The sequence below is a fragment of the Carettochelys insculpta genome, chromosome 8 (assembly GCF_033958435.1).
Source record: "Carettochelys insculpta isolate YL-2023 chromosome 8, ASM3395843v1, whole genome shotgun sequence".
Classification (NCBI taxonomy): Eukaryota; Metazoa; Chordata; order Testudines; family Carettochelyidae; genus Carettochelys; species Carettochelys insculpta.
The window spans coordinates 72,451,544-72,470,687 of NC_134144.1; the positions used below are offsets into that span (position 1 = coordinate 72,451,544).

General features: G+C 45.8%; 1 long non-coding RNA gene across 1 annotated transcript in view; it reads right to left on the reverse strand.

The window, feature by feature from the left end:
• The window catches only part of LOC142017107 (uncharacterized), a 361,994-nt gene that overhangs the window by 151,701 nt on the left and 191,149 nt on the right, over nt 1-19,144 (reverse strand). The gene's annotated exons all lie outside the window — the stretch shown is intronic.

Consider the following 19,144-nt stretch of genomic DNA (forward strand, 5'->3'; position numbering starts at 1 on the left):
AGTTCTGGGCACCACATTTCAAGAAAGATGTGGAAAAATTGGAGGGTACAGAGAAGAACAACTAAAATGAATACAGGTCTAGAAAATATGACCTATGAGAGAAGATTAAAAGAACTGCATTTGTTGAAGAAGTGGGTCTGTCCCATGAAAGCTCACCTAATAAACTATTTCGCTAGTCTTTAAAGTGCTACTTGACTGCTTTTTTGTTTTGTTTTTGTATTTGTTTAGTTTGGAAAAGAGAAGGCTGAGAAAGGACATGGTATCATGTATCTAAGTACCTAAAAGGGTGTTACAGGAGGAGGCAGAAAAAATATTCGCCTTAGTCTCTGATGACAGGACAAGAAGTAAAGAGATTAAATTGCAGCATGGAAGGTTTAGGGTGGACATTAGGAAAAATTTTCTAACTGTCAGGGTGGTTAATTACTGAAATAAGTTGCCTGTGGTGGTTGTAGAATCTCTGTAATGGAAGATATTTAAGAACGGGTTGGACAAATATCTAACAGAGATGATCTAGATGGTTTTTGATCCTGCCAAGGGGGCACAGGACTGAACTTGATGACCTCTTGAGATTCCTTCCATTGCTAGTATTCTATGATGCTCCACTATCTTTCTGGGTACTGAAGATAAGCTGACTGGTCTGTGATTCCCTGGCTTCCAATTGTAAAGATGATGGACCTGGTTCATCATCATCATCTGGGATTGGACATGGGACATTATGGGATAAAGACACGTGCCTCTATTGCTTGAACTAAAAGCCAGCTGGTGGTGAGCTAAGGCTGTCTCAGGCAGATTTCACTCTCTCTTGTCAGTGGCATCAGTGCCTCTAGTTTATACAATGAACTTCCTGTCCAAGGGATATCCATTCCTGCTGCTTGGTGTAGACAATATCTTCCTCATCTTGCTCATGCAGTTCAGCAGCAGAAGCCTCCAGCCACTGCAAGAAGACCTCACATGGACAAGGGAGACAAAATTTGACCCTGTACATCACCACACCCCACCCCCTACACTGCAAGGAGAAAGAGCCTGCACATTTGTGCTGCCTCACTGTGAAACCAGCAACAGGAGTGACAGTAGCTCCCTGGCATCCATATCAAGCTCTGTGAGCTATCTGTCCCTAGTTAGGAAGACAGCTGTGTTTTCTATAAGCAGAGAGCTTGGGTGGCCATCCAAGAGAGATTCAGGTGCTGCCCAGGGGATTAGCAGACCACCCACACCTCCCACAGCCAGACAGGTGGTGCACATCACAACATGCCTCTGTGCACATAGCAATATTTATTCTGCCCAGGGAAGGAAAAAAATTAGGGGGAACCTGGAAGACAACTGCAGGGTTTGCCCTTTTAGATGGAGGTGGAACCATGTGTTAATGGGCCTGAGCTTCTGGTTCTGTCCCATGGTGTCTATGTGAGGGCAGGGACACTAGCACAAAATAACACTCCTTCTGAGACTTGCATCTGGGGGAATTCAGACCTGACCTTGTCTAACATGCTGGTGCAGTGAGCGTGACCCTCTGAGTGGCTCACCGCAGTGGCTGTAACAGCTTGCTAGTTGCCAAAGAAAGCTTCGCTCGTCCTTTTGCTCAAGAAGTAGGGGCTGTACTGGCTGTTTTGCTCATCCCCATAGTACTATGGTTGAAATCTACTCCTGGACACCTGAAAGAGCCCAGAACTTGTAAATCCAATACCCCTGCTCTGCCTATGAAATATCTGTATACAAATCATAGAATCATAGAATGCTAGAACTGGAAGGGACCTTGAGAGGTCACTGTGTCCAGCCCCCTGCCCTCATGGCAAGACCAATGACTGTCCAGACCATCCCTGATAGACACTTATCTAACCTGTTCTAAAATATCTCCAGAGATGGAGATTCCACAACCTCCCTAGGCAATTTATTACATAATATTAATAAAAAGATAGCACCTTCCTTTCCCATTGTTCTGTGAAGTGTATGCAGTGTGCTGGCTGGAGCAGTGAGCTCCCAGTTACAGCCTGAGTTCAAGACTATGTCTCTCACATTCTGATCTATTTTTGTACTAAACAGAGGAGCTACCCTGCACTCTAAAATTAGCTGAGATTAAAGTAATAAATAGGGGAGGAGGATAATGAGACAAAACACGTCTGTGCTTTTAATTAAATAAAAATAAACCACTCTCTGTGTGCATGTGTGGATATAATACAAAGCTGCAGTCCCAGTGGACTTCTGTGTCTACTATTTATTATTAGTGCTTCACCTTGAAAGGGGAACTGGGCGCCCTTGGAGAAAGGGGCCGAAAGGTCTGTCTTGGTTTTGATACAGCTGCATCCACATCCCTCACTGAAATGCCACCTTGCATTCTTCAGCAGCAAATGTTTCCCTCTTGGAGGACAGCCGAGAGCCCAGATCCATCCTGCATGCCCTGAACTCAGTCTCTGGCGATCAACTCCTGCCTCTCCTGCAGCCGCATCTGCCTGTTGTTCATGGTCATTAGCAGGGTTCCCTCTAATTTTTTCTACCCATGGGAGGAATAAATTTTGTTATGCGCTGCAAGGCATGTACGGATGTACACCACCAGTAGAAACACATGCTGCCAGCTGCTGGAGATGTGGGCACTTTTTACCCCCCTAAGGTTTGCAATCAATGACAAGAGACAACAGAAGGATGCAGTCAGACGGGGCCTTTAAAGAAACAGCTACAGGTAGAACCTCTCTAATTCGGAACTCTCGTGCATGGCAGCATCCATAACCCGGCACGATTTTAGTTAGCTGGATGACCACTTATCACCGGTGTGGCCAAGTTTCCTGTGGTTCCATAAAGTTTATGTAAGGAATGTGCCAGCAGGAGCTCACTGCTGCTGAAGGAGTTGGCGAACGTGTTCTGCAGAGATCAGTTGCATGAAAATACAAAGGTGTGCGTATGTAATGCCTTGTAAACAAAGCCTGCTGGGAGCAGGCAAAGCAAGGAGGTTTTGTCTGTTGTAAACAACGTGTTGTTGTAAAGTCACAATTTATGTTATCACCCAGTGTGAGAATTATGGTGTCTCAACAATGCTTGGAGCTTTGTGGGGAGGGGGGTGGGCTTTATAGGGCAGTCATCATTCCTGTGTAAAATATGGATTACAGAGAGTTCCTGCCGCCAAAAGCCCTGTGTGAGTGAAAAAGGGGGCAGGGGGGTTGAACCAGCTGGCTTGACATCCTTTGGCTATATAGCTCTGAGACTGGTTTGACTAGTTTTCTCCCCACTGCTCACAGATAGACCTGAAGATATGTCTATAGTTATTCTATGAAAATCCCCCTTGCTGGATACTGAGATGCTGTGGCTAAGCCCAGAGCTGAACCCTACTATGAGCTTAAATCACTGGGTTTTGCCTACAGCAAAACCCACAGGACAGCAGCAGACGGCTGGCGGGTAGCAGGAGCAGCAGACAGACAGATGGTGTCACCAGTGGCTGGCTGGTAGGAGGAGCAGTGGACGGATGGATGGCACGACCGGCGGACAGCCGGAAGGAGGAGTAGCGGGCGGCCGGCCAGTAGGAGGAGCAGCGGACAGACGGACGGCACAACTGCCAGCCGGCCAGCAGGAGCAGCAGCACACAGGGAGCAAGGAGAACACCAGACCAGCGCAAAGAGGGCATTGCCTCAGGTTCAATGAGGGAATGCATCAGGGTGACGTGTCAAGGCCTGCAGGGACCGGAGTTGTAAGTGGAGCATTTGAAAAAAGGGGGTACGAAGGAAGTTTGGGTCTGTGGATTGGCTGGTTACACTATTGGACTGGTGAGCCTGAGAGGCAAGGGACACTGCTCAATCCATTTGAGCTGGGATAGTTACTTGAGGGTTGGTTATGAACTCTGGGTGTGGGGTTTCCCCAAGCTTAAGTCAATTGACTTTTCTGCCTTTTCCATGAAAAGTTTCTTTTCTACATTCAGACTGTGCTGGCGAGCGGGGAAGCATTGCCTCTCCGAGGCACCCGGGGGTGTGAATTTCCCAGGCTACTGGGTGGGGGCTCGAGTCCGTTCTGTGTGAGATGGATGGAAAGGAAGCCCATGATGCTGAACGTCGCCCTGGTTGCTGCTGACTCCTTCCGGCAGAAGGGCTACGTTTGTTTGCAGCCACCAGTCCTAAATGTTTTCTAAGAGCCCAATAAGCAGTGGAAGTGTTGCCAGACAATAAGGACCTTCTGTAACCCAGCAAATTCTGTCATCTGGCACCAGTGAGACCGAGGGTGCCAAATGAGAGAGGTTCTACCTGTAGCCAGTAATAATCCTATGTATCTCACCAGCTGGCTGAGCGCCGCCTTTGTTTTAATCTTTGGAGGAAAAATAAAAAGAGACAGTGATTTGTTTCAGTTCCATGCCACCGTATGAGTGTATCTGTTCTTGATTATGGCAGAGGACTTTTCTACATGCTCTGGAGGCCTGCTCTTACTCCTGAACCAGGAGGAATTGTGCTTGCTGATAGTATTCACTAGGTGACTATATTCTAAAGGAGAAAAAGTTCAAGGCAACTGAGTTACCAGCCACCTTCTGGAACAAGGAATTTTTCCTAGGGGAGTCCTTTCCCTTCTGAGGGAAGATCATCTGAAAGGCCAGGACATGCTACAGTAAGAAACAGCCTGCTTTAACATCCAGTCAATGAGGAAGGGCAGCAATTAGGGTGAAATACTGCACGAGCAATAAGTTGTCGATACGACTGGCCAAAAAGTTTCTCTCTGTTTTGAGATTAAAAAAAAATGCTCTGCCCCGCTCCAGCCCCTCCCCCCCCCAAACTCAGGAGATTTTTTACAGAACATTTTCACTTGGGAGTTTTTCATTTTCTGGCAAAAATCCAACCCTCCAATTTTTTTTCAGCTCAATCTTCCCCCCTTCTCCCCAAAAACAGCTAAAACCCAAATTATTTGGTAGTTTCCACTAAATATTTTTTACAGGGAGGGGCTTGGAACTGAACAGTTTTACTAAAAACTCTACTTTTTTTTCACTGAAGCAGTGTCAAATTTCTATTAAATATTTTGTTTTTTTCAAAATTTTTCTCAGAAAATATTTTACCATTTTCGAATGAATGCTGATTGCCTGGCGTGCTTCGTAATGAATCAGAGAGGTGCCCTTACCTACTCTTTCCCTAGGTGTTCTCCTACATAGATCTCTGCTGTCTATTGGCTCCTCCAGCAGTAAGAGAGGTCATCACATAGGTCTTCACGGCTCCTGCATGCCCCAAGGTAGTCTCTGCTCTCCTGTGCTGGCTGCTGTTCTGCTCAATAACCCGGTTGTAACTGGTGATGGCAACCGCTAAGGAAGCCATGGCATAGCCTTCCACAGGCAATAGAACCTCCACTTGGTTCTTGGGCCATCCACAAGTTGAGAAGAACTATGTGACTATGTTCCAGGGGTGGCAGGGTAAGACCCCATGCTCCTTCCACATGGAACAATCCAAAGGAAATCTGAGGATTGGAACTCGGAGGTTCCTGGTCCCTCCAATTAATTTATTGTTATTATTATTATTATTATTATTATTATTATTATTATTGTTTAATGTCTACATTATGGTGTTATATAGAGGCCCCAACCAAAATCAATGCCCCATTTCACTAGTAGGAGGCAGTCCCTGTCTCAAAGACCCAACAGCCTAGACAGACAAAAGGCGGGAAGGGAAACCGAGGCACAGAACCCAAGATCACAGAGCTGGGACAAAAACCTGACTCTTCTAACAGCCTTTTTCCCTGTCCTGCATCCAGTTGCCTCAAAGAGTTTCTAGTTCTTTGCTATTCCCAACTCTCACTCTAAAACACAGCAATCATGGCTCTGAGTTCCAGGATCTCTCCTCTCTGCCCAGAAATCTCCATATTCCCAGATTGCAGGGCCCCAAGCAAGAAGGATCTTGGCCTGACTGCTCTAGGAGATGTCCTGTGTTCACACAGTCCCACCATGCTCAGCAACAGCAGGCAGTGTTCCCTGTAAGCTGAGTGCTTGGGTGGCCTCCCAGGGAAGACTGAGGGGCCACCCCGCTAATTAACAGAGCGCCCACAGTCACCTGCAGTGGGAACCTGTGTTTCTGTAGGTGGTACACATCCATCCATGTCTTGGTGCACAGAACAAAATTTATTCTTCCCATGGATGGTAAAAATTGGTGGGAACCCTGACACAGGCACAGTAAAATGTTGAATCTGAGCCTGACCATGCTACTGGCAGGACTGAAAGGGCAGCCAAGCTCGCTCCAACAGATCCTTGGCAATTGTGATTCTGGTACCTTTCTCAGTCTTTCTGTGCTGATAACCAGTGACAGCTCTGTACTCCACCCTTTCCCGTTATCGGTAGCTGACTTTGGAGTTATCTAACTTTTCTTAGAATGGCTCCTTAAGCAATCTTTATCGACAACAGATCTGGGAGGGGTGCTGGAAACCTTTATGATCCTTGGCAGTAAAAGACAGGGCATGCTAAATCTCCTATCATTCCTCCGACCCAAAAAAATAAAACTTGCACAGCGCTCACTTACAAATCCCTTAATTAGCTAATGCCGACCGATCACATTACTAGTGTTAAGAAGCAGATTTTAAATAGGGGTGTTTTTCATTCACAGCAAGGAAAGACACAGCTAATAACGCATTTACTCTTGCTCCAAAACATTTGGTTTCATTTCAGGAGATATGCAAAGGCAGATTTTTTTTTCCAACAAAGACAGAATTCTTTGTTGCTCTGCTCTCAGTGAATTCACTCCTCCGAGCTCCCTGAGATTACAGAGTAAATTTGGAGCACGGCTGGCAAAATGCCACCTCCGCAATGCTTTCAAGAAGCCAAGTATTGGTTGTCTAAGCAATCGGGCCAAAGGCCATGGGCAGGGCAGCTCAAGTTTTCTTTCTCATTCTCTGCCTGCACTCCCAACATTTGCTGAACGTGAATCTATAAGAGAGGAGGAGAAAAGTTATTCTTCCTGACTTGAACGTATACTCCAATGTGCTTGTAATGCTGACAGGCAGAATCAAACCTGGGACCTCTGGAGCTCAGTACATGAGCCTCTACTACACCCACTAAAAGCCAGCTGCCTGTTAGCTAAAAACCATACAGCACATACACTGTTCTCTCTCTAAGGGGTTTCAGCACTGCTAGCAGGTACACCAGACCCAGAAGGCGCGTGGGTTACCCACTTCTTTGCGTCAGCCAGAAGGGGGCGATGCATGCCATACACATTCTACATTCTCTTTCTCTTGTTGATTTCCACCATCCTGGCACTTCTAGCATCCTCAGGAGGCAATTTTTAGGACCAATCGGCTAGAAACCACTTGGAGCAGGCCACAAATACTGCGTCAGTGCCGTCATCCCAAAGGGTGGCTACAACAGATTGCTTGCTGTCCCTATACTATATTGTGGATGGGCGAATTGGTTTGGGAGCAACTAATTTGGATCTGCACTCTTCACAGATCTTGAGCCTGAAAGGTTTCTGAGTTCATATGGTGAAATTTATCCCATACTAATATGCCCTCCCCCAGTATGGTGCTGGAACACTTTGCAAACATCAACCATCGTTGGAAAAGGTTCTGAAAAAGGCAACAAAAATGATGAGGGATTTGGAACAGCTGCCACAGGAGGAGAGATTACTAAAACTGGGACTTTTCAGCTTAGAAAAGAGGAGACTATGGTGGAATACGACAGAGGTCCATAAAACCATGACAGGTGGTGAGAAGGTGAATAAGGAAAAGTTACCCCCTTGTTCCCATAACACAAGAACAAGGGGTCACCCCATGCAATGAATGGGTAACAGGTTTAAAACAAACAGAAGTATTTCATCACACAACGCACAGTCAACCTGTGGAACACCTTGACCCCTTCCCCCTGCAGCTTGGAACATTACAATTTTTACTTGAAAATTTGGGGGCTTTCTGTGATTTCCCAGCCACAGTCTAATTATATGCCATTGTTGGGGACCTATGGAAAATAAATACTATTAAGACAAGCACAGACGACCTCCCACAAAGAACAAAACTTTCCTTATTCCATGTCATCTGTCTGGTCCCGCACCTTTCCCTCTGTCCCCCTTGCACACTTATGTAACCTTGCGAAGATGGAAGCCCATCAGCCAAGACAAGACTAATTGGACGCATGGGGGTGCAAACCCGGGTCAGAACAATGTGTGCTTTGAGAGTCACACCCATCACCTGCTTTGTGCATGGGTATAACAGCTTTGTGGAGCGTTGGGGTTTTTTATTATATATATTTAGATTTTCGTTCTTCTAAAGCAAGAGTTGGCTGCGGGCCCAGCGCTGGATGGAATGAATGTGCTTTCTAAGAAAAATCTGAGCAAGGGAATTGCATTCTTGACGGTGTTATTTCTTCAGCGGGTTATTTATTTCCAGCGTCCTCTTGCTGCCCACACCAGACTCTCATTTGCAAAAGTGAAAGAACCCGCTATCGTACTTTTTTGCTTTGCTTCTGAATTTAATGCTGGTGAAAGGTTCTGGACTGGGTAGCTCTGGAAGTAGAAATCAGAGAAGGGATACAAGCTAAGCAGTGGCAAAGCCTGCCATTGTTCTCTGCTGCTGTACCTCAGGCCAGGTCCACACTAGACATTAAAGATGATTGTTGCATAGCTAGAATTGACTTATCTACAATTGACTTACCTGGCCGGTCTCACACAGAGGGAGGTCAACAGGAGAAACTCACCCATCAACCTCCCACACTTCTCACGATATTGAGGAGTACAGGGGTTGACTGCTGACCCCACATAGTTCTATCTGGCATGTCCCTACCAGGCATGCAAAATCGAACCCCGGAAGATAACCCTGACTGGGTCAATCTTCTGCACAGTGTAGACACGCTATCATTCATCAACTGGATAGGCAGGCTTTAGGGCAAGGCTAGTAGCTCAGTTTCCATGGCCTCTGCCAGTCTTCGCCACTCTGCTCAGACGACCAAGCAGTCAGTAGAAGAGCTCTAGTAGTTTGGCTAGGAATTGTGAAGCAGACCTGCAGCCAGACCAGGGCTGTTTGCACAGCTACAGTGACTCACCCCTCCAGCAGAGACTCATCTCTCAGGCAAGCCTGGGTTAGATGAAGCCAAGCACAGGTATTTCACCCTCACTGCCACAGCCACTTGTTACTTTGAGCATTAACATCACTGGGCTAGGAACTCTTCTGCTGCCTCACAGTGTTAGACTCCCTAAGGCTTCCAGCCTGCCCTTGATCCTCCACCTGTTGCTGTCCCCGCCTTTTTCCAGCATGGGCCATACTCTGCACCAACCTCAGGCTAGCCATGAACCTGCCTCCAGAGCCTGGGACTGAATCTAGTCTAACCTCAACTTTCAGTCACCGTCTGGACTCCAACTACAATCTCTGTTCAGCTTGTCTATGGACTCCAGTCCCGATTATGCCCTATGACCTGCCCCAGGGTCTAGTTATCGTGCTGCCCTCTGCCCAGTCCTGACTCTTTGATCCTTAGTACCTGTTCTAGACCACCCTGACTGTCTAGATCCCAGAACCTACCAGGATCTGGATTGGATCCACTAACTCATTTCATTCATGGAAACAAAGAAGCCAACAAATTGGAACTCCCAATCACCAATCACTGCCAGCCTTGGCCAATTAGATCCAGGGGTGAAAGACACAATATTGGGTCAAGGTGTTTGAAACTATGACAGTTTACATCCTTGGAGGACGTTACTTGATGTCTCTGTTTTGTCTGGACAATATGGCCATTTGAAAAGCTCCAGATGTATGTTTTCTTTGGGACAATGCTTACCCGCATGACTGAAATGCTGTGGACTCCTATTACCATGCAGCCCTGTTTCCTGCACACAAAAATGGCATGAGTAAAACTTAGCCAGTCTGAGTATCTGGCTTTCTGTGTATATCTATGGAAGCCTTTAAACTCCTCATTTAACATGGAGCCATTTCGTCCAGCCTAAATGGTAGCTCCAAATGCAGGAGAGGTCAAATGCTGATGACTTTGGAAGACACTGACAACAGGAAATGTAAGCTTTAACTCCTGGGGGCTTGTGATTTAAGCACACTGTATACCATACTAGTAAAATCTGACCCGTCTGTTACAGGAAAGCTCTCTCTTTTTATACACTAGAACCTCAGAGTTACAAACCCGAGAGTTACAAGCTGACCAGTCAACCATGGACCTCATTCAGAACCAGAAGTACACAGTCAGGCAGAGACAAAAAAACAACCAACCAGCCAACCAACTAAAACCATCAAATACAGTAGAGTGTTAAATGCAAACTACAAAAAATAAAGGGAAAGCAGCATTCTTTTGCATAGTAAAGTTTCAAAACTGTATTAAGTCAATGTTCAGTTGTAAAGTTTTGAAGAGCAACTTCCACTTTTTGTTCAGCGTTACAAACATTTCAGGGTAAGAAACAACCTCCACTTCAGAGGCAAACAGTCCACAGATAAGGAGCCAATAGATGGTGCTCAAGAATCTGTGACATAGTCCCTGGGTTTATAGGACCAACAAAATATCTATGCACTGAAAATGGCGCCCTCTGGTTTCTCTTTTGAGAACAGATTAGAAAAGCAGCACATTTAATTCTGCCTCAGAATGAGGGGTCGGGGGTGGCGGGGGCGGAGGAATCAGCTAGATGACTTCTTGAGGTTTCCTCCAGCTCTACCTTTCAATGATTCCATAACTGGAAAGAAAGGATTAAGAGCAACTATGCTGTAATTTACACTTTCACACAATCCTTTTGATTTGGGGGGTGGAGGCAGGAGGATCAGCAAAGACCTCAATCCCTGGAGTGGTAAGGTATGTTTTTCTGGCAGGTAAGTGCTCTTTGAGGGTCTCTTTATGATGCAGCAGAGCCACCTCCTGGTGAGTGAAGTAATGTTTAGCTAGACAGACCAGGCAGTCAGCTGCTCTTTTCCCAGTATCAGAGAGGTGGCCGTGTTAATCTGTAGCTTTGAGAACAACAAGAAGTCTTGTGACACCTTATAGACTAACAGATATTTTGGAGCATAAGCTCCATCTGACGAAGCGGGTCTTTGCCCACGAAAGCTTATGCTCCAAAATATCTGTTAGTCTATAAGGTGCCACAAGAATTCTTGTTGTTCTCTTTTCCCAGTAGTTCTTCTTGGAGATGAGTTGATCAAAGCAATGAGCAGCATTGGTGAGGTGATGGCCCACTGTGACTTATGAAGCGCAGGAAGGGTGATGGGGCACACCAAGAAGAGACACCAAGAATGAGCTTCTCTTAATGAAGACGGGCAGAGACATGGGACTGCCTCCTGAACAGGTTAGTTCAGTAACCTCCCCGCTCAAGGTTGTAGAGCAGAGGGCTGATGTTGCATCCCACACACAGCTCACGGCACATTGGGCCTTATCTGGAGCACACGGCAGGGCTGCTCTTGACTTGCAATCCATGGGCTTCACCTTGAACTCATTCATCTCCCTGGTCTCCACTCAGATGGGATAATGCAAACCTGAAGCGTGCCTGGTTGGTCAGACCTCTCTCCCAAGCACACTGTAGATCAGCAGGGTTTCCTAGTGGTGGGCACACCACACTGGACACTTGGAGTCTAGTCCTGTTTCTATCACTAGCCTGTGGGGAGACTTTAGAGGAGTCATTTTGCCTCAGTTTCCCCATTCATAAAATGGGGATTATGATTTGACACCCCACACTCCTTTTGTCAAGATCAGTGACTGAACCATGATGTGTAAGAGACAGCATCCGTATCTGGGGGCAACAAAGAGAATACAGAAACCTAAGTTGTTTTTAAGACATACCCTTGCCTTTTGTCAGGGATGAAGTTATTGCAAAGTGTGAGACCCTTATGGGAGATTGTCTACAGCTCCTGACAGCTTCTGTGACTAGCAATTGACAGCACGTACTGTAAAAACATTAGACAGTGGAGACTGTGTCAGAATAAAACTGGAGGTATTTTCTTCTTAGTGATCCTTTGTTTCCAAAGGTTACCATTGCATAGCTCTGTTTCTAAATCCTTGGTGTGTTTGTTTATAGACTGACACATGCTGGTGAGGCCATTGTACAAATAGGGACATCAGAGAGTTTGTAGACAGGTGGTGGAGGAATTTTTTGTGTCCACCACCACCACTGCAAATCTGGAGTAAACAATGACCTTCTGTGCTGACTTGTTGATGGCTGGGTATTTAATCCATTTAAGATGCTTCTGCAGAATAGGCGTGAGGTGCTGTTTGTTTCTTCCATCCAGTTATCCAAGAGAATATATGGAAATACAGCTTGGAAGACAGACAATGACTTGCCCATAGATTTTTGCTCATTGAATGTAGCATTGGTGGCATTTTTGCACTTGTGAAAATAACACGGTTGCAAGACAGCAGTCTGGTTTGAAGATGGAATTTTGCTACTCTGGCTGGAGCTATGCAAGTTCTTCCACCACTGTCCAAAACATAGTCTCAGACATATCCTCTATGTCAGGCTAGAAGCATAAGTCATTTTCCAAAGGCAGTCCAGTCACCGGCCTCTTTTGAGACTGGCAGAAGAAAATGAGTGCTAATTAGGACTGTGATTTTTACATTGTGAATATCTAGCTTCTGTTAAATAGACTGAAGCTAAAGGCTGTAGAGAAGTTCATTAGACGGAACAGATGCCTAGGCACTTACAAATGAGTAGATAGCTAAATAAACAGGCTTGTGTGAGACCGCAGTTATCAGCATTGCTCGTGGACACATTTCAAAAGCTAACAAAGTACATCTCACATTAACAGAACATTCCTTCCCCTTAGAAATAATTGAATCATAGACTAGTAGGAGTGGAAGGGACCTTGAGAAGAAGTCTAGTCCAGCACTCCTGCATTCAGGGCAGCGCAAAGTATTCTCTAGACCAGGGGTCAGCAACCTATCCTAAGCAGAGTGCTGAAATTTGACCTTTTGACCCCTATGTACGGTCCAAGTGCCAGTGATACTTTTTAAAGTCACTAAGAGTCCTCTTTACAACAGCTTCATTCATTAACAAATAAAGATGCAGAGATTTACCACTTAGGTGATGACTGGTAGCATTAGCTCATCGTTTGTTAATCCACAGGCAGCCTGGCTCTGAGCAAGCTCCCAGCTGCATGGGGGAGGAGGGTGCAGCTGAGGTCCTGCCTTGCATGTTGCTGAAAATCGGCTCACATGCCAGTCTTCGCACACATGCAGGGGTTGCTGTTGCTGACCCATGATCTAGAGCATTCCTGACAGGTGTTTGCCGGACCGGCTGTTAAAGATCTCCAGCGATGGGGAATCTACAGCCTTTCTTGGCAATGTATTACAATGTGTAAGCACCCTGAGGCTGTGTCTACACTAGCCCCGACTAGGGGGCGTGGTAATTAGGGTGTTGGGAGATTACTAATGAAGTGCTGCAGTGCATAAGCAGCACTTCATTAGGCTAAATCTCCCCTGCAGCAACTTCGAAGTGTGAAATTTTGAGGAGTAAAGGGACTCCGAAGTAGCACAAGCACTTCAAAGGACCTGCGCCTGACCTGCGGCTACATACAAGCTGGCACTTTGAAGTTTCACACTTCAAGGTTGCCGTGGGGGGAGCTTTAGCCTAATGAAGTGCTGCATATGCACCACAGCACTTCATTACTCATCTCTCAACACCTGAATTACCACGCCCCCTTCGAATTTGGGGGCTAGTCTAGACACAGCCTGACAGTTAGGAAGTTTTTCCTAATGTCCAACTTAAACCACCCTTGCTGCAATTTAAGATCTTTACTTCTTGTCCTACCCTCAGAGATTAAGGATAACAATTTGCCTCCATCTTCCTTGTCACAACCTTTTAGGAGCTTGAAATTTTTTATCATGTCCTCTCTAATCTTCTCTTCTCCAGACCAACAAACCCAAGATTTTCAATCTTCCCCCCGTCAGTCAGGGTTTTTAGATCTTTAAACAGCTGTGCTGCTGTTCTTTGGACTTTCTTCAATTTGCCCACCTCTTCCCTGAAATATGGAACCCAGAACTGGAGACAGCACTTCACTAGTGCTCATAATCCTCCTCTTGCTTTTCATTTTAAATGTATTGTGTTTGCCACAGGATTGGAACTTGCCTGAGCCACACTGGACTATCGGAGGGATAGACATCATATCCCAGACACATTTTCAGAGCCTTTTCCGAGGCCTTCTTTGGGGACCTTAGCTGCCCTTGTGAAGGAATACTGGTACTCTCAGAAGCAATAAGACATAGCATCTTCATCCACGATAGACCATCTCTAATGAGGGCATCCCAAAGGAAATAATGCACAATGACGACAACAACAACAAAGAGGAACTTAAGAGGAAAACAAAACTCTCCTCTCTAATGTATGAGGCTTAACTGTATGCAGCAAAGTGTAACCTATTTTGGGCTGAAACCTGTCTCCCTTAGAAGCTGATGGCTGCCGCTAGCAGAGATAGGGAGGAAAGATGTCTAGTGGAGACACTGGATACTGCAAGTTGGGACACTCGAGCCCTGCGCCAGGTTCTCCCACTATCTGTGTAAGCATTCCTTTAGCTCATGTCTCTGCAAAAGCAGCATAACTGTTTTTTGCAATTAAGCAGAAAGCTTTAAGGCACCTCTGTTGTCATGAATCATAAGAGCACAAAACAAGAAAATACTCAGTAACTAAACCTGGGTAACAAAGTTCCGGGTCTCTTTTCCTTACCAGTGGCTTCCAACTATGAAGTTTGCATCTGGAACCCAAATCCACACACCTTGGGAATGTATGTGCCCAGGATTGAGTGAATCTGCCCCACGATGTCTACATCTGGACGAATCCCTTATCACTAACTGGAAGTGGAGTCCTCAACCTCAGCCAGGAGCAATTCAATCAGGCAGCAGGAATGATGCTCCGAGAAGGTTCTGTCATCACACAGGGATCACACCACTATTCCTTGCACGTGGCCAACATCAGAAGTACAGCTGCAGAGCTAGCAACTTGAAATTTGCATGCACTGTGAATTTGTATGCATGGTGATAGTTATCAAACATTCCAAACATGAACAAAACTGCTCTGCTAAAAATAACACGAGCAATATTGTACCGGTGCAACACTGAAGTGGTGGGCCTATGGCCTGAGGCTTTATACAGCAGATCTGAGCATCCAGTGGGATAAGGAACCTCAGTTCTCGTAGGTTTTTAGGACGTTCATCTCCCAAATGGAGGGGCTCAGCTCCTTGCAGGAGAAGACGTTGTGTCTGGAGTCCCTTTTGGCACTGACGATCGGCCTTCGATGCCTGGACGCAGAGAGGTTTACAGATGTATCCTTTTGTGTCCTGTTCCCTCCTTCCTAATGAAATTTTTATGACTTCCCCTCACCTGCTTGGCAGCCCAGCAGCATGATGCTCTCCCTCCTGTGTGCACCATTCACTCTTACAGCAGCCCCTTTGCGCAGACTTACCCAGCTATTTCTTTTTCCAGGCTGACTGCCAAGGTCTCACTTTGTCCAATTCTCTTTCTGCCCTGCCTGTTCCTTCACTAGGCGTTGAGGTGCCTTCAGCAGCCTGATCCAAGAGCTTTTCTCTTCCTGTTGAGCCCAGCCAAATCCTTCTCAGCATCTAAAATTTCCTACCTGAGACTCATTCAGTTGATGTGAATGTTGCAACGGTCTAGGTTTGGTCAGCTTGGAAGTGGTGTAGTGCGGAGGTCAGAGCTTTCTCTCACCAGGTATCCTGTGGGACAACGGGGAAGCACGGGTGTATATTCAGATGATCCACCTAGCTCTGCAATGGGCCATTTTTGCTTCACATGCTGTCTCTTGTCTTGATTCTGGTGCCACAAGATACACTCTGGATAATTACAGCTGCCATCTGTTGGTACAGAATGTGAACGGATCTGAAATAAGCTAGCAAGGCCTACAGTGGGCCATTCTTCTGTATATTTCCCACTGGCTTCTTATTTTTTTTTTCTTTTCTTTAATGGAGAGGAAAAAAGACTTTCAAACATTTAAACAGAGCAGCCTGCAGGCAGCAAATGAACCAAAGTTGACCATGGAGTACAGTCACTGGCTTTATTAGCTCTGTTATCACAGTCTCCGCCACCTGCTAATGAAGTGTTTTTCCTAATAGCGTGTGGAGGCCAGACCTATACTAGAAGGATTTGATTTGTCAACCAAATGAATGTTTTCCCACCGATGGCTGCAGGAGCCTGGGCGAGCTGGGGCTACAGGAAGGAGCAGGGGGAAAGCAGAAGCCAAGCAGGAAAGAGGAGACGAGCCAGGAGCTGGGCTCAGAGAGGGATTTGTGAGCCAGGGCAGAAATTAGGTCTGCAGTAGAATGCTACAAATCACAGCCCACAGGGGCCAGTTTATCCCACAGCAATTTCATGGCTCTTGCCCATTCTCACAATTCACACTGCAGAGCTGTAACTTATTTCCAGTGGAGAAAAGCCATGCTGACACTTTATCAAAGTTAACGTCCCTTCAGGCAAAGGGTCCTTTCCATGGGACACAGGCACGTGGCATAGGATGCAGATTTAGGTTTTGTGGGGGAATACAGACAAGGGTTTACAACCCCCCTTAGGAATAGAAGCATTTTCATAATTGATTTTTAAAATCAAGGTGTGTGTGCATTTTCGTTCTGAAAGAGCTTCCTTGTAGGTCAAGGGAAACGCCGGACAAGAACAATCAAACTAACATCTCCACGGGAGAGAACACAGTGTGTGCACCCTGTGATACATAGCCCATATATTCCATAATCTTTATGAAGAAATGCTTATGGTGTGGATATGCCATAAATGAGATATGCTTTATGCAAGATAATTCATGTGAGATATCATTGGAAAGGTAATGACTTAGTGAATATGATTATCCTATTTGTGTTCATGTAGTACTTTTGTATTTGACGTTAGGAATATTGACTGTTGTATCTGTGGCTTGACAAAGTCTTGGATGGGTTGATCCTGCTTTGGGCAGGGGTCTGGACTCGATGACCTCCTAAGGTCTCTTCCAGCCCTGGGATTCGAGGATTCTATTTCATATTTGCTGCTTTGGGTCACTGCCGCAGATGACATTTCAGACAGAGCTGTCCCTACTAATGTCAGCGAGCTACACAGCCCAGCACCAGCACAACCCCTGTGGGGTGGGCAGCCACTCCATGGGGGTAGAAGTTTGGGGCGCAGGAGTTAGGTTGCCAACTCTCCCAGACCAGACACACCAGCCAACATTGCTGCAAATGGAGTCTGGTCTGTCCAGTTGGGACAGTCGGCAACCCTAGGCAGGAGCAAGGCAGGGAGGGCAGCTCTACAGCAGCTTCAGGGGAACAAGAAGGAGGCATTGGTGGAGGCAAGCAGCATGCACGTAGGAGCTGGAGAACTCTGGAGGGGCAGAGGACAGCTGAGCAGACAGCCAAAGAGAAATGGCACTTTGAAAGGGAAACTACCACTTCTCTCCAGATGAACCACTGTCCCCTTTCTGCCTCAGTCTTCTGGCTTGCACTTGTGCTGCTTGGTGCACCCTGGTTAGCAAGGGCTAGATGCAGCTTGCGGGCTGCTAGAATGGGGGACCACCAGAGCCCATATGCAGCGTCACAGCTTCCATGCTAATAAATATGAGTATCCGTAATGCAAAGATGCTTTATGCAAAGGAGATCATGTAACAGCATTTTAAAGCTACAATCTGTTGTATCTGTATCTCCTGTTTTTGTGCATGTATCATTCTCATATGTGATATTAGAAAACTGAAGTGTGATCTGTTTTTAATTCTAAATGATCTAATGAGGGTCCTTAGGGATACTTTAAGAACTTAATGGCTCAGTACTCACACCAATGACCTGAGAATGTTTTCATTTTTCTGTAAGCCCAAACTGTGACTGGTCCTAGAAAGATGTGTCGCCTTGCCACCTGGTACTGGAATCCTTCTTGAATCTGTTTCTTTTCCAATGTGATGGGGAAAATGAACAAAGGTTGCCCACTCTGGGGGAAAGGCTATGTAAGGAACAGAAAGCAATCAGGTCTTTGTCTTCAGCTGACTTTTGAAATTGTTCCCCATCCTAAGAAGATACACATGAAAAAAAAAAAAAGCCTGGGAACAAAGAATTGCAGCAAAACATTGAATGCAATGCCACTGGGCCTGGGTCAGAGAAAAGATCAACTCCAGGCTGAGAAAAGAACAATTGTTTAGGATAAGAATTTGCATGTAACAAGCTTCTTAGTGTATTAGAATTAGCTGGGCTCTTTTGTTTATTTTAACTTAGTTATTTACTTTGATCTCTCTCTTTTCACTTGCAATCACTTAAATCCTACTTTTTATACTTAAAAAAAACACTTTTGTTCACTATCAAGTAAAATGTAAATATTTTTACCCAGGGCGTGGGGGAGGGATGCCACTACTGTGCATATCTTGCTTTCATTGGTAAAGGGGGAGCACAACTTCATAGACTGGAATATGGATAGAAAGTTGGTTAAATCATTGGGATCAACTGGTTGTGATAAATGGCTCAATGTTTGGTTGACGATCAGTATCAAGTGGAGCTCCCCAATGGTTGTTCCTGGCTTTGTTCAACATTTTCATTAATGATCTGGATGAGGAGATGGATTGCACCCTAAGCAAGCTCACAGATGACACCAATCTAGCGGGGAGGATAGATACGCTAGAGAGTAGGGTTAGGGTCCAGAGCGACCTTGACAAATTGAAGGATTAGGCCAAGAGGAATCTGGCTTAACAAGAACAATTGCAGAGTCCTGCAATTAGGACATAAGGATCCTAAACAGTGCTACAGATTGAGGACCGACCTGCTAAGCAGTAGTTCTGCAGAAAAGAACCTGGGCATTGCAGTGGATGAGAAGCTGACACGAGTCAACAATGTGCCCTTGTAGCCAAGAAGGCTAATGACATATTGGGGTGCATTGGTAGAAGTGTTTGCCTGCAGATATAGGGAAGTGATTATCCCCCTTTATTCAACACTGGTGAGGCCACTTCTGGAATATTGTGTCCAAATCTGCCTCCCCCCCATTACAGAAAAGATGTGGATGAACTGGAGAGAGTCCAGCGGAGGGCAATAAAAATAGTTAGGGGGCTGGAGCACATGACTTTTGAGGAGAGGCTAAGCGATTTAGGCTTATTTAGTCTACCGAAGAAAAGATTGAGGGGGAATTTGACTACCTGAAGGAGGATTACAAAAAGAATGGAGACAGTCCCTTTTCAATTGTGATGGATGGCAGAACAAGGAGCAATGGTCTCAAGCTGCAGTGGGGTAGGTCTATGTTGGATAGGAGGAAAAACCATTTCACCAGGAGGGTGGTGAAGCACTGGAA